Genomic DNA, 16,026 nt, shown 5'->3' on the forward strand with positions numbered 1-16,026 from the left:
TGCATCTCACGATCTCACGGCGTGTAACTATTACTAAAATGCAGGTCATCATCCGTGTTTAATTTATGTAATCCCTCGCAGCGCATAATGAATTCTGCTCAGGAAAATCTCGACGCTCTGGCTGCTGCCGGCACATAATAAACTTCAATATCCCATTTACGACTGTTTACAAGTTCGAGATTCCTTCGTGCCCGCCTCTCCTCCCCCGATGCGAAAGCAGTCGGGCACGCGGAATCGCGCGACGCTTCCGATGTACATATAAACTTTAACGGTATTACAAGATTTTCATTTGCGCGACATCTCATACACGACCAACGCGCGATATTACATATTATCAAAGTTACGAGTAATTTCTTCGCGCGTCACCCCGCCCTCCCCCCTCCGCCCGGCCGTCCCAGTCCCGCCCAATCGCCGCTCTGCAGCTTGCTTATTGAAAAGATAAAATTCTTATATCGCGTCGCGTCGTGATTGCCCAACGTCATTTCGTTTTTCCAATAAACCTTTTACGGCCGCGAGTCTTGGTCTCTATTTCTGTCTCCCTCTCTCTCTCTCTCTCTCTCCTGCGTTCTCGGATGCGTATTGCTCGATTTGCCGCTGTGCATTATGAACGACAGCACAAATAGGGGAAACGCAGTCCGAGCGAGAAAGTGCTGGGTCAAACCTGAAGATCGGACTGAGAAAGAGATCGCGTGAATCAGGGGTGTCGAACTCGCGGCCCGAGATGAACATTTTTGATGTCAGGTATCAGGACGTAAAGAACAATTTTCCACGATTTCCAACTGAATTGCTTCGCGCATTCATCTGCTCTTTTTTTTAATGTGAAACCCATTTTGACTTCCAATCTTTCATCATGTATATTTCAAGTGGTAATAAAACATAAAGATTCATAAAAAAAACACATTTCGTATACACGATTCATTTAGAGGCTTGGTACAATGAACCGTTTGAACTGCACCAAAATCAGAGATTTTCTCCGGATGATGTCACGCGCACAAATGCGAGAGCAATCACCGTGAAATATATCGGTTGGGTCATCTATCAGAGCGAGATAAAGATAACCGAGCAATCCGAGCCACTTGTATCGCAATGGCTTTGACGTCATGTCAAAATTGACTCATGTCATAAGACGAACAACTTATGAAGAATTGTATTTTTTGTATAATTTTAAAGTTTAGAAATTAAGCCTTCCGTGGGCCGTAATCATCTTTTTGCAAGTAAAATTAAATCTTTTAAAGGTATTATCTATTCTCTTGAAAATTGAAATCACGCAGAGTGTAATCGACCAGACGTGTGCGGCACACGATGGCTCTATTAATCAACAATTTTCCACGATCCTGTCGACAGAAGTGACTTGAATTGCAGCTCACTCGATTCACATTAAAATGTACTACAATAAAGTGTATACAGAATTACAGCATCCTATTAGAAAAATTGAACGCGACCTTAAAATCTCCACCATATTTTCGCCAAGAAGAAAACTGTCCGTACCACGTTATGCCCCATTCTATACTAAACAATTTCTGTTGAAACATTTTTTCTGTATCTCTCGTTGTTCCTGAAATATTCCGATTCTGAATATTAATAAATCGATACAATAAATATCCAGAATAATAATATTCTGGATTTCCAGATAAAACGGACACCCTGTAGACCAGGGGTGTCAAACTCGCGGGCCGAGATGAACATTTTTGCGGCCCAGTCAATATATCCGACGCAAAGTAAAAATCAAATAGAAATAGTCTCGGCCAATAAAATTTCTCCCGAAATAGGAGAGATAGTATCAGAGAAGAGATGTCAAGTATCAGGACGTAAACAATAATTTAACTTTATATATGCGTTTATTACAATGTACTAGTCAAAATAAAAATACTTGTTTTTATGAACATTGATTTCTTTTGTTTGCGGCCCACCTAAAGTTAAGCATTATTTATTTGGCCCCAGTTAGCATTTGAGTTCGACACCCCTGGCGTAAATGATAAGCGCACCCTTGATATCCGCAGCCGCTTCACGGTCCTCCCGTACACCCTAACTTTTGCGTTGATCCTATCGTTCAATCTCTTTTCTTTCGAAATAATTTGCACGTAACTCGAATCAGCGTAGAATATGTTATTAAAATCGATATTATTAATATTTTATCTGGAATATCGCTGGTAGTTGATTTTCATCGGAATGCCCTCTTCTTAACGAACCCTCCCCTCAGCCCCGTATAATAACATAAAAGGATGAAGTTTAATGTGTTTTTGGATTGTCGCTCATTGATACCTGACCGGGCTTTTGTTTGGCAAGCCACTGTGTTTACGAGAGTTATTATTCTAGCGACAGTATGAACAGGAGCGTATATTTGGTATTATACCGGGGAGGGAGGGGGGGCGGTAGAAATATAGTAGCGTACTAAATCCCGCAGGACCATACTCTGAAGTTTGTGTCCGGCAGTCAACAAAGGGTATCGCGTCGTCAAGAATGTGATACCTGGGGTTAGTCCCGTGCGAATCGTCCGTGCCAAAATTTCCGTGGCAAACGTTTCCATTTATGTTCCACCAACAAAATGTATTAGGTCTACCGGGAAGTTCTGTCCGTTTAAGAAATGAAAGGGAATAACAGATTTGTCATAAATTTAGTAATATTTATTGTACAATATGATTTCCGTCGTTACTTACGACCTCTTGCCGGCGTGATGGCAATATGTGCATATCTATTGAAATTTGCAATGACATTACCAGACAGAACTTTCCGGTAGACCTAATATTAAGATGGTCATCGAATGAAATTTTTAACAAATTCTTGTGGGCTCCGAATAACTTTCGAATCGTGGCATGTGGGTTTCGAATAATTTTCGAATCGTGGCATGTGGCCTCTGAATTACCTTCGAATCGTGGCATGTGGGTTTGGAATAATTTTCGAATCGTGGCGCGTGGCCTCCGAATTACCTTCGAATCGTGGTATGTGGCCTTCGAATTGCCTTAAAATCGTGGCATGTGGCCTCTGAATTACCTTCGAATCGTGGCATGTGGCCTTCGAATTGCCTTCGAATCGTGGCATGTGTCCTCCGAATTACCTTCGAATCGTGGCATGTGGGCTCCGAATAACTTTCGAATCGTGGCATGTGGCATCCGAATTACCTTCGAATCGTGGCATGTGGGCTCCGAATAACTTTCGAATCGTGGCATGTGGCCTCCGAATTACCTTCGAATCGTGGCATGCGGGTTCCAAATAATTTTCGAATCGTGGCATGTGGCCTCCGAATTACCTTAAAATCGTGGCAAAAATTAGAAATGAAAAAGGTAAGTCATCGTTTCTATTCTAGCATTATTACGATTCATATTAGCATCACCGGCAAGCTGGGCACTGTCTTTTTTGCCGACTGTTCCGAGTTTCTACAAAAACGAGCCGTAAGGCTCGAAGAATCGCGTCAAAGTATTCTTAAATCTACCGGTTTCAATACAGACCTGCGAACATTTCCGAGAGAAATTACCGTATTTAAAACAACGACATGTTCCAGGTGGAAAAAGATCGTAGAACACACTCGTGCATGTTTCTTTTACATCAGCCAACCACTTGTCAGTGAATGAGAAGAAAAAACTCGGAAAGATGAAAGAACGTTTGTCGAACGATCATGCACAATCTCGACCGAACGATATTCGTGTGGCAGAAACAGGATGACCTAAACAACCCCAGATACAAATGTAGCGCAAAGCGTGCGGTTGACGCGAAATACATTTTCCTGGCGTACAGCACGTGTCTCAATGCTCATGAACTATCGCGTGAGAGCCATTTTTTCCCGGCGCGTCGCGAACGATTGAAAAACACGGGAACATGTGTCATCGACATTCAGGAGGACGCGTGAATTCCGTGGGAGAGGAAGTTTCCGATGTCGCTGTAATTGAATGCGATAAGCATGAGCAGCCGTCTACGATATCGTAACAGAGGTAGATATCCGTGTGCGCGCGCGCGCGCGCTCACAGTTGTCACGTATATCGAGCAAACACCTACGTATTTGGGTGCGCAGCTAGATGCACAGTGGTTCGACATCCGCGGGAAGTAATCGATGGCCTACACGGTGCGTGACGATTCAATTACGAACTGACGACGCAGACTTGCCAGAATTAACTGTGGATAAAGCCGAATCGAATTGTCACGATCGAAGCGTCACGAACAGGTTGACGCAAGACCGAGCACACAAAGTCGCTGTACAGGGGGTACCAAAAGTTACTCAAAATTGGGAAGTATGAGGTTCCCGGCGTCGTTTGAAGTAACTTTTTCCTTGGCGCAAATGCAATCTGAGGCTTTGTTTACGAGTTATTAACGAGAAATACTGACCAATAAGAGGCGAGCGCGGCCCAGTCGACGAGTGCACGAAGCCCAGTTCAGCTTATTGGCTCGGCCGCCTCGCGCCAGATGATCTCGCGCCTCATTGGTCAGTGTCTTTTCTGAATAAGTTAATAAACAAAGCGGCGGATTGCATTTGCGCAAAGGAAAAAGTTACTTCGAATAATCTCGCGAACCCCTCCCGATTGTAAGTAACTTTCGGGGCACCCTGTATATTTGGCGTACCGTGTACGAAAATCCAGCGAGCCGTAAATATTCGAGTGGCGAAAGATCGAGAAAATGGCCGACACATTGAATTGCCAGAAGAAAGGCAAATTGAACATTGCCGCATGGCCACATCGCGCCGCCGCGCCGCGCCGCGCCGGCCAGATTTATCGAATATAACTCACAACATCGGGGACAGCGCGCATTTATACTGCGGACCCCTCCCGCGGGATAAGTGCGCTCCAAGATTTATCTCGCGGTGAATCCGATCGTTTTCGAAATTATACGATCGTGAATCGCGACGAAATACGTACCGGATTGGGGAATATATTTACATTCGGGGCGAGGTCACTATGTTCCGTTTCTCGCGCGGCTGACATAGTTCCGCCATGATCCTACGGGGTTTTATATGAGATACGAAGAACGTAATTTAACTCGCTCACAGCCCGTCGATCCTTTCTCAGAAACTTTTCAGCAATTTCTTGCAGACTGTCAATCACAGAAAATAGAGATTCGCTTTTAGACTAACACTAGCTTTTTCTATCTATCTCTGCACTGATTACGTGATTTCAGTGTTCGCAAATAAATAATAAATCCTTCGATCCTCGGTAATTATTAAATATACAAAGTGCCATAATGTAGTCGTTCACGTAAAACAGATTATTCTACGTGCCAAATTCACGTGGTGACACGAAGCGACGTATTTGCGATTTCATCATCGCCGTTACGTTATTAATAATGAAGATACAACAGTGGAACGACGCCTAGAAATTATTTCACGATAAGGTAATCTGCGAGCAGATCATTGTTACGAATGTTCCCGGCTCGTAATGACAGACTGCATTCACTCAACCCTACTGTACACATTCTGTTATGGCTTCTAACTATGCTGCTTCGCGTGACCAACCCTCTCTGAGTCGCGAATTTCCAAGGGGATTCTTGCTCACGAAAGTCCTACTTCGACAAGTATCGTCTGAACTATGTAATTCGGCTGTCCAGCGGTGAAAAGAGAGTAGCGTTGCGACCGAAGGGTCGATGGTACCTTAAAGGTTCTGGTAACTTAGTATTGACAGTGTCCTAGCACTAAGGTCCCTTCTCGTTGAGGCTTCTAACTATCGGATCGATTGGTGCCCCAAAATTATTGCACAAGCGGGAAACGAGGAGTTCCTGAGGTCGTTTAAAGTAACTTTCTCCTTAGTGAAAATGCAATCCGCGGCTTCGTTTGCAAGTTATTAACGAAGAACAGGGACCAATGAGAGGCGAGATTGCCCGGACTTCGCGCCAGGTGACGTCGCATCTTATTATTTGCAATTCGCAATTGCATTTTCGATAAGGAAAAAGTTACTTCAAATGACCTCAAGAAACCCTTATTTCCCGCTTGTGCAATAATTTTGGGACACTCTGTAGAGAACAACCGTACTGCGAAACCTCTACACTTATTAATTGAAAATACGGATCATTGAAACTAGGGGGCTGTTAGCGCTTAACCTTTTAGGTACGGCTGAATTCTGCGCGAGGCTATTTCTCTGAACGGCGGAGTCTGATACTGTATATACAGGATGTCCCAAGAATGTCTCGCAATCCGAAAGTGGCGGGTTCCTCGGGCTATCCGAAGCAACTTTTTCCTTTACAAAAATGTTCTCCGAGGCACCGTTAACGAGTTATCAACGAAAAACAGTGACCAATGAGAGGCGAGCTCGGCTGGCGCGAGGCGATCGAGCCAATGAGCGGAACTGGGCTTCGCGCGCTGGTTGGCTGGGCCGCCTCGCGTCAGCCGTACTCGATTCTTATTGGTCACTGTTTTTCGTTGATAACTCGTTAACGGCGCCTCGGAGAAAATTTTTGTAAAGGAAGAAGTTGCTTCAAATGATCCGAGGAACCCGCCATTTTCGGATTGCGAGACATTTTTGGGACACCCTGTAGACTGTTGTAAATCGATGCGAAGACAAAAGAAGTGTGAAACAATGCATACGAAGACGATTATTTGGTTCAAACGATGAGCGAGTGAGCTACTAGAGCAAGCCACTATAGTGGCGCGTCGGGCCTAAAAGGTTAAGAGTCCCAGTAGTCTAAAATCATCAGGAACCTAGAGTTAAGATTTTGTTGTGTCACGGCTTCCAGTAATAGGAATAAAAAGAGACTAGCATTGAGACTGCGAGCTTGTTAGTACTTAGACGTTCTGGTAACCTAGTTCAGTTACAGTTCCAGAATCGAGGTCTGTCCTTGCTACGGCTTCCAGCAATCGAATGGATTACAAATTGAGAGTACCAGTGGTATAGAGAAGATTCATGCTATGACACCTCAAGACTTAGTAAGTGTGAATCAGTGAAACGAAAGATCTGTTAGCGCTTAGGAGTCCAAACATAGTCCAACATTGACAGGGTCGCAGAGATAAGATTTCTTTGCATTATGGCTTCCGGTAAGCTAACCATAACAGCAGTGAAAACAGACTAACCGCTGTACCGTTGAGACCGAGGAGTTGTTAGCGTGCAGAGGTTTTGATAACCTAATATTGATGGTGTCCTAGGATTTACGGAATCCTAGAATCGGGGTCCCTGCTTATTAAGACTTCTAGCGGTCGAATCGATTGGAAATTGAAGGTACACCGGTGGTACGGAGGTGGTCCGTACCGCGAAACCTCGAAACTTAGTAATGGAAAGTATGGGTCATTCGAACTAGAGGACCTTCAGAGCTTTGGAGTCCCAGTAGTCTAATATTGATAGGCTCCCAGAGTTAAGATCTCTTTGTGGCGTGGCTTCCGGTAAGCTAACAATAATATAGGGGAGGGGGGAAGTTTGGCGACGCAGGCAAGGTCCAGACAATGAAGTCTTGGTGCTCAGTAATTAAGGTGATGGGAGAAGCAGCGTGGCTTAAAGGCCCGGCATGCCCAGGGACGCGGAAAGTTGGTCATTAATCGGATTGTAAAATTAAGTGGAAACGAAATGTATGCGGAATAACGATTCGATAGGATGATCATTTGAATCGAACATCCTGTACAGGTGAAACGACGATGATGGCGATATCAAAATATATGGTATTTCATTCGATATACCGAATCGCGTGTAGATAATAGATCGGAATAATGGGCCAGCATTATATGGAAATGCAGGTCGACATTGTGGGATATAATAAGTTATATTTTAAGCGCATTTGTGTAAACTAGGCGGCGCACGCTGATTCTGTATTTCGAAACCGCAGTACAACCGCTATGTTGTATTAAACGATCTATCGTATTCGGAAATACAATTTTAATCCGTTGAATAATTAGTTCGGCAAAGTTTACAGAAGTTAACAAACATGCTCGAACCGCAACGCCAGTTATTGCCTGTGTCTGACAGGTATATAGTTTCTCGCGCGATTGTTTGAAAAGCGCAGAGGAAATGTGTTATAGTATCCACTTTCTTAATACAGACGAATCGTTATAAACAATATACATTGTAGTAAAGGTTACAGCAACATGTGTATATTCTTCTCCAGTACGACCGTTGCAAAATATGGTAAAGATTGTACCCACGTTAACTGTCAAATTGAAGAAAGAACGGTAATTATCTGAGCCGTTTATTTTGAAAGTGGCCTAAGTCCATTTATTTGAAAATCCAGATATTTAAGGTATTTACGTTTTAATCAATTTAAAAATATTGCTAATTGATAACATGGTGGTATAATGTTATGTGTTCCTAAGGGTCACTGCGTTCTTTCAGCTTTGCTGACATGAAATTATATGTGTATAACGTAGAAATGTGAATATTAAAATAGCTAGCTCGGTGTGTTTTCGAAAAATGACTTAGGCCACTTTCAAAATAAACGGCTCATTTACAACACGCCGGTTCTGAATTTTTGTTATAACTTCTTAATAAAGCTCCATATAATATTGCATAATATAATATAATATAATATAATATAATATAATATAATATAATATAATATAATATAATATAATATAATATAATATAATATAATATAATATAATATAATATAATATAATATAAAATAATATAATATAATATAATATAATATAATATAATATAATATAATATAATATAATATAATATAATATAATATAATATAATATAATATAATATAATATAATATAATATAATATAATATAATATAATATAATATAATATAATATAATATAATATAATATAATATAATATAATATAATATAATATAATATAATATAATATAATATAATATAATATAATATAATATAATATAATATAATATAATATAATATAATATAATATAATATAATATAATATAATATAATTTAATATAATATAATATAATATAATATAATATATAATATTCTGAATTTTTGTTATAACTTCTTAATAAAGCTCCATATGACCTATGTTTACATAACATCTTTTTTCTCACTTCGCGCCATAGAATACACCGACAAAGTTTGAACATTAAAACCTGGGACACCCTGTATAATTCGTTGAATAGCAAGCACCCCCGTGCGTTTCGTACGGAATAGCCGAAGTTTCGCAACGAGCGTTGAATCTCGCCGATTCGCTGATCGCGGAAAGCTGATAAAAAGAAGGGAAGAGGGAGGACACCTTTCGCGCGTATCTTCCGCCGGTATCCTGTTTCGATCGGCATCGGGCGGATGTTCCGTCCCATAATTTCCAATGCATTCCCTAACCTACTTATTAAATGCCGCCGGTGCACGCGCGGACCTGCATTCCCAGCGCCCGTAACTTCTTCCCGTCTGACTTTTATACGCCACCGACCGGAATTCCGCGTGTACTTTTAAATTAGAACGGCTATCTCGTTCTCGAATGAGATTTTCCGGCAACGGACCCGCGGAGCAAATAACGTAACAAACAAAAATAAGGGAGCGCGTTCGTATTAATTGAAAGCGCACCGCGTTCGAAATAATTACTTGATACGGATTTCTAGCGAATCAGTCCCTTCGGGACCGATAAAGAGAATTGGCCGCGCAACCTCCTCCCATTTTTATCATGGCTCGTGCAGGACAACCATAATTTGGGATTACGTATTTTCCGATCGATGGAATTTTCAAAAAGTTTGCTAGGAAGATGGGATAATGTACCGATTATAGCGATATAGTGCATTTTGACCACACTTCAATTACCGACTAAATTTCTATTTTGACTAAATTTTCGCAAAATTAGGCTGTTATTTTTTACCATTCCTCATGTAAAGCTCTCTTTAGACTTTCTTTATTTGTAATATTATGTAATTATATATATAATAATATATAATAATATTAATATATATAATATAATAATAATAATATATATATATATGTAATAATATAATAATATATATATAATATATAATAATATTATGTAATTTTGCATTCCATTTCAATTTCTATTTTGATTAAATTTTCACAAAATTAGGCTGTTATTTTTTACCATTCCTCTTGTAAAGCTCTCTTTAGACTTTCTTTATTTGTAATATTATGTAATTATATATATAATAATATATAATAATATTAATATATATAATATAATAATAATAATAATATATATATGTAATAATATAATAATATATATATAATAATATATATAATATATAATAATATTATGTAATTTTGCATTCCATTTCAATTTCTATTTTGATTAAATTTTCGCAAAATTAGGCTGTTATTTTTTACCATTCCTCTTGTAAAGCTCTCTTTAGACTTTCTTTATTTGTAATATTATGTAATTATATATATAATAATATATAATAATATTAATATATATAATATAATAATAATAATAATATATATATAATATATAATAATATTATGTAATTTTGCATTCCATTTCAATATCACACATGTTCTATCATATTAATATCCGACGATTGGGGAGGTGTTCGATGAACTTTGGGACAAATTATGCAACAATCAATCTCTTGTTGTCGGCGTAAAATTTGAAACTACTTAAAAACCCTATTTTTTCAGCATATTGGTTATTTTTTAATATATTTAAATAGGTCCATTTATACATTATATTATCGATAAACACTGAATTTCCAACACCGGAAGCCGACACGCACCCCGCACCATTCGAGATCCACCGCCACGAACCGCAGGTTGAAGATAAATAACGTTCATTGCTGTATTTGATTTTCCTCCTACCTGAATGAAAAATCTTAAATTTGGATTCTCTCTCTCGTCCGTAAAAATGACGAGTTTCCAAAAAGTAAAATCTTCTTTGATATATTTCCTTGCAAATTCGCATCTCTTCTTTTTATTCTGCAAAATGGCTTCTTCCGTGAAATTCTGCCATGATAAATTTTGTTTTCTTTGTACTTTTCTAATAGTCGTAGATTTTTGAATATCCGATGCCATTTTGGGAGCACTTATCGTCGGATTATCTTCAATTTTTCAAATAATAGCTCATTCGCTACATTCAGTTTCTTATCAGGCCTTTGTCTGACTTTGTTTGATACACGATCCTCCTCTTTGTGTCGTATTATAATACTTTAGATTGTACTTTTACTCCAATTAATAATTTCACCGATTTCATCATAACTTGTTCCATTTTTATAATCGTAATGGCATTTTATTCGCTCCACTACATGCCATGCAGCCCCAAACTAATACAGATCCATCATTATGTTTTATAGTCGGTCGTAGATTTCGCGGTTCTAATTCCGTGAAGAATTATATTATAATTAATTAATAATAAGAAGAATTATATTTCCAAGAAGAAAGCCCCATTTATTAGCAAGAAAAATAAAATTGCACGTTTAAAATTCGCCGACAAATTTATTTATGAAAATAATTCATTCTGGGACAAAGTATTATTCTCCGATGAGAGTACAATAAATTCTCTCCAATTGACGCTCAGTTTGTACACAAAACTGGACAATTTAGGATGTCGAAGTACGATTAATCGAGCCGATCGCGTGAACGTTCTGTTCACATTTCGTTCCAGTTCCCGTTGAACGTAGCATAGTTTCCACATCTTCAGGATATTATTTACAATGTCCTTTTTATATCGCTTCTCCCACAACGCTATAACAACCCAGCCTTGGTTTCGCTTCCTCGGGTAATATAGTTCTCCGTCTCATAATGCCGATCGTGTTTCCAATGATCGTTACGGTGATTATACACGCGACGAAGGATCAAGCGCGCAAGAAGGTGAAATGCGTTCTCGCGATGCAAATGTTATGTCTCCCGCGCCGTGTCGACTGCATTGTTTGGCGCGTGTTCTACCAAATATTGGCGAATCGAATCGCATAACGGATTGTTTATTTCTCGTGTATAGTATGGCCAACATAAACTAGGATTAATAGCCGTCGAGCTGCAGTTATATCCGCAAAGTATTTACTCGTATCGGGCACGGTTACGCGTTCGCGTTAATTGCACGCGGGCCAACATTTATGTATATTAGCCACCTCGATTTCTCTTCGAGAATCGTGTTAATCTTTGTGCGAATGGAAGTTTTGTATCCGCGAGGATCGCGACGAATTCTGTCGTTTGCCGATAGATTAGAAGCGTCAGCATAGTGCGCGCAACGTATCGAGACATGAAATAATTGAATGATGTAATGCAAATGAGATTTCGCGTATACAGGATGAGTTATTTAACGCTTTTATCATAATTTTTCTTGTGAATTGCATGTTTATAGTAATATTATATATTTATAATTATATATATTTATATATTTAATATAATATATTTATAATATATAATATAATAATATAATATAATATTATAATATATAATATAATAATATAATATAATATATAATAATATAATATTATAATATATAATATAATAATATAATATAATATTATAATATATAATATAATAATATAATATAATATATAATATAATAATATAATATAATATATAATAATATAATATTATAATATATAATATAATAATATAATATATATATATATATTAATATATTTATTATATTATTATATATTTATAATCTAATAATCTAATAATAATAATTATTATATATTTATAATATATTTATAATGCTTCACTATTGATTACTATATTTACTATTTACTAATTTGAGAAATATTTTAATGGTAATATCGCGAATTCTTTTATGCGGTTACGCGAAAAGAAAGATTTCTAGCCGCCAGCCGACAAGTATTGAAGATATGAGGGAGAACAGTAATTGAGAAAATAACGCGTTAATGAAACGTACACGTGACCCAAGAGTCGAGGATACTTCGGCACCGATTTACGGTGCACATTAGTATAGTAAGGCCATTGCGCGGCAGATCATTGAATTCGTCTCTTCATCAACTATAACGCTACGTCGTCAGAAGTACACGGTGTCATTTAAGAAAATCGAGGCGACCTTCGTTTTTCATCGAATAAAAGATTTCTCGAAATTTTTATTATTGCAATGTATTTTCTTCGAAGATCAGATTAACTTTTATTCCAAACATTTTTCTGTCAGATTAGCGTAAATGCCTAAAAAAAATCGGTGCGATCGTTACGCTGAACACCCTGTATACAATCCTCCAGGAAGCTTGTAATCGTAAAGCTCTATCAAGTCCCGACTACGAAGCGTTCCCGTTGTTCCGCCGACAAATAACCTGTCGAATAAAATTCAAATATTCAATAAGAGCCACGAGCCGATGGCGCTGCGCAAATAGATAAAAACAGTCGGCAACTCTGACATTTCCAACGCCCGGGGCGCGTGGCGTTTCTCTGTAACGCGGCCGAACGGTTCTACAGAGTGTTCCATCTAACTCGAGCACCATGAATGATCGACTTCGAAGGAGCGAATATTGTGGTAAGCGAGGCAATTTTCTCAAGATTTCACTGGTCGAGGCTTCATGAATGTTTCCTTTTTTTTTCTTTTTCTTTTTAAATGGAACTGCCATCGTGTGATCTTGAACACTGAAGATAAATGTAACTAATAGAATAGAATTAGGAAATAATTGCGATAGAAAATTTGACAGAATAAACTTAATATATATATTCTTGATATTCTTTCATATTCTTGATATATTGATATATTATAATATATATAATTATTATTAATTACATAATAATATATATATATATATATATATATATATATATATATTATTATCAAGAATATGTTAAAATTAATTTATTCTGTCGAATTTTATATAATAATAATAATAATAATAATAATATATATATATATATATATATATAATATAAAATAAACTAATATAAAATTAGTTTATTTTGTCGAATTTTCTATCGCAATTATTTCCTAATGCGATAGAATTAACGAAGAAAATTTATTGCAAAATACGCTCAAAAGAACGCCTATTATTCTTGATATATTGATATATTATAACAAGCTAATAGGCCTTTTTTTAGCACATTTTGCAATAAATTTTCTTCGTTGCATCTATCGCAGTTATTTTTCCATTACATCTATATCAGCATTACATCTATATTACCATACTTTTGCACCTAATTTTCTCGTGATAATCTCGTGTAAATGATTTATTGATCAAATCTGGATTATTTTTAATGCAGCATGAAACACGAAAACAATGTGTTACTGAATAATTTGTGGTAAAAACTTGTGATGTAAAAACGGCATGATGGAATTTAGTCATTTGATTAATTATAGATTTAGGGAGTACTGAGAGCATTTCACGAACACTAAAAGCAAGTATTTTATATTACTTCTTAAAGGCAAGAAACATATTTATTCGAATTTTTGGCAATTTTCGTTGTAATATTTGTCTCACGTAACAGAATCAATTCCTCATAAATGTATAATTACAGTCGTAATAATCGTAAATAATAATAATGAATAAGAACTATACTAATAAACAATGAGTTCGTAAAGTTATCAGAAGTATATTTAACAAGTTGGAAATATACAACGTTCCATGTGTTGAAAGTAAAAAGATGAAATTTCAATAAAATATAGATAATAAATTGATACAGTCGGACATTGAATAGTAATAAAGTGATAACATTCGTCCGTCTGAAATGCAACACACAGAACTGGAACACGTAAACGCGTCCAGCGGAACCCCTTTCCATTTGACGCGCGTTGCTTTAATTAAATTCCCGTCGATCTCGCGCGTTTCTCCTGCGGCCAAGTCGGAATTCTCATTCTCTATGCGCGTGAAAAAAAAAGAAAAGAAAAGGAATAGAATGAACGGTCGAAAGAGACGAGGAGGAAAAGCCACGGAAGCGAAGAATGACGTCTGAGACCCGTCGAAGACGTGGATTCTGCTGAATACAGATAGGAAAAAGAATAAATTGAATTATAATTCAGCCGGTCTCGAATAATGGAACACTTGAAAATATAACAGAATTTCTCCTAGTCATACATTCTGCAAATTCGTAACGGTCTGTGAATTATCCTCGATCGTCAGTTCTCGAAAATAATCCTAAAACAACGTTAACAGAAATCTCGCAAACGAAATATACATGTATAATATATATTAAAGGATAACTGTCAAGAATTAACTGAATTTTATAATATATATATATTTTATAAATTTCAGTTAATTCTTGACAGTTATTCCTGTTATTGTATGATATAGAATAACAAGAATAACTGTGTCAAGAATTTATAATATAAATATAAATTTATAATATATATATTTTATAAATTTCAGTTAATTCTTGACAGTTATTCCTGTTATTGTATAATATAGAATAACAAGAATAACTGTGTCAAGAATTTATAATATAAATATAAATTTATAATATATATATTTTATAAATTTCAGTTAATTCTTGACAGTTATTCTTGTTATTCTATATTATGGAATTATTATTCATTCTATATTATAGAATAACAAGAATAACTGTCAAGAATTTATAATATAAATATAAATTTACAATATATATATTTTACAAATTTCAGTTAATTCTTGACAGTTATTCTTGTTATTCTATATTATGGAATTATTATTCATTCTATATTATAGAATAACAAGAATAACTGTGTCAAGAATTTATAATATAAATATAAATTTATAATATATATATTTTATAAATTTCAGTTAATTCTTGACAGTTATTCTTGTTATTCTATACTATAGAATATATTTATATTTATAATTATAAATAATATAATTACATTTTATATTTATAAAAAAAAATATATATATATTATAAATAAAGAGAGAGAGAGAGAGAGAGAGAGTTGCTTCTTCAATTGTTATCTTCAGTTCTACCTCTGAACCACTGAATAAAGGAAAAGCAAATAACCGTGATTTTATGATTTTACTTCATTATGTTTTAATGAAGTGATAATGAATTCATTATGAAGCACATTATAAAACAAGAATGCTATTTGTTATATGTGCTATATTGAGTAACGTGGGGCTATACAAATTCATTTATTGGCATCTCTGATATTTAAATGCAGAATGGCGTATATAAAGACATTACCAACCAATAATTATGAAATATAACGCGCGTTGACGTACTGTATGTACTCGGCGTATACGGTAGCTATTAAAACGTAATTAAATTGCAATTTTCCAGCAGTTATTAAGATATATGTCTGTATTCGCAAACACGATCTTATCATTACTAAC

At 36.3% G+C, this 16,026-nt stretch overlaps 1 protein-coding gene across 1 annotated transcript in view; it reads right to left on the reverse strand.

Moving 5' to 3' along the window:
• LOC117228494 (teiresias) overlaps positions 1–16,026 on the reverse strand; it is a gene marked incomplete at its 3' end in the record, with an annotated part of 602,901 nt that overhangs the window by 288,187 nt on the left and 298,688 nt on the right. The gene's annotated exons all lie outside the window — the stretch shown is intronic.

This window comes from Megalopta genalis, chromosome 18, assembly GCF_051020955.1.
Source record: "Megalopta genalis isolate 19385.01 chromosome 18, iyMegGena1_principal, whole genome shotgun sequence".
In the NCBI taxonomy this organism is placed as follows: domain Eukaryota; kingdom Metazoa; phylum Arthropoda; class Insecta; order Hymenoptera; family Halictidae; genus Megalopta; species Megalopta genalis.